This window comes from Etheostoma spectabile, chromosome 12 (assembly GCF_008692095.1).
Source record: "Etheostoma spectabile isolate EspeVRDwgs_2016 chromosome 12, UIUC_Espe_1.0, whole genome shotgun sequence".
NCBI classification, from domain to species: domain Eukaryota; kingdom Metazoa; phylum Chordata; class Actinopteri; order Perciformes; family Percidae; genus Etheostoma; species Etheostoma spectabile.
Window position 1 is genome coordinate 26,577,581 of NC_045744.1, and position 1,064 is coordinate 26,578,644.

The window sequence follows — 1,064 nt, forward strand, 5'->3', positions numbered from 1 at the left end:
TGTGTGCGTGTCATTGGTACAAATGATGCTGTATAGGATTCCCTAATTAAACATAACTTTAGTCTCTTTGCAGAGCCCTTAATCAAGTGTCCTTAGAGGACTTGTGCAGTCTGGGGGGATGTTGAGATGTTGCTACGCACACATTCATTAGTCTGGCTGTAAAGAGAGCAGGCCAATATATGTGGACACCACAACGGCTTAACTGTGTTGTTGGTTTGATTGGGCATCTCAGTTCTCACTGAGCAATAACACTCCGGTCCTTTGGAAGATGTTCACCATGCTAATTACGTACAAAACACAATAATTGATCTTGGGTCTCAAGGGGAATCTATGTGGATGTTAGGTATTGATCATCATGTGACGGCTTAACAACCAAAAAGTCCCAGAGCGTTATCATGGGCGGACTGCTGACCATTTCCTTTTTTCAAGCTAATTTGATATCATGTGATCTGTTGTTTGTGTTAGAGCCGTGACCTTTTCAGCTAAAAATGGAAAAGAACAAATGAACAGACGCTGTGTCTGTGTGGCCTTCCACACACCGTTAGCTTCTTCTTTTAGTTGAACCCTTCTTAAGGTTGGTTTAAAAGAAGAGTTTGACCGTTTGGGGAATACGCTTATTTGCTTGCTGAGAGGTAAATGATAAGATCGACACCATTCTCATATCCAGGAGACAGTTAGCTTAGCTTGGCATAAAGACTGGAAACAGGGCAAAACAGCTAGTCTGGCTATGTCAAAACGTTAAAGGTCCCAGGCATGAACATTTCACTTTATAAGGTTTTTTAACATCAATATGCGTTTCCCCAGTCTGCCTATGGTCCCCCAGTGGCTAGAAAGCTCAGATGGGCCGATCTGGAATCTCCCCCTTATTATGCCCAGAGAATTTGGCCCACCCATGTGAAAGAGAGAGACATCATGGCTTGAAAACAAGCGAAGCATGGTTGGTCAAGGCCAACTCCACACAGACAAGCCCTGCCCGGACCGGGGATCTATGGAGTAAGAACACTGTCAAAAAGATGTATGCATAACTTTATGTATTTATATTCGTATTTTAATATTCATATTCG

The 1,064-nt window shown here is 42.8% G+C and overlaps 1 long non-coding RNA gene across 1 annotated transcript in view; it reads right to left on the reverse strand.

Annotated features, from left to right (window-relative positions):
- LOC116698980 (uncharacterized) overlaps positions 1-1,064 on the reverse strand; it is a 20,634-nt gene that overhangs the window by 699 nt on the left and 18,871 nt on the right. The gene's annotated exons all lie outside the window — the stretch shown is intronic.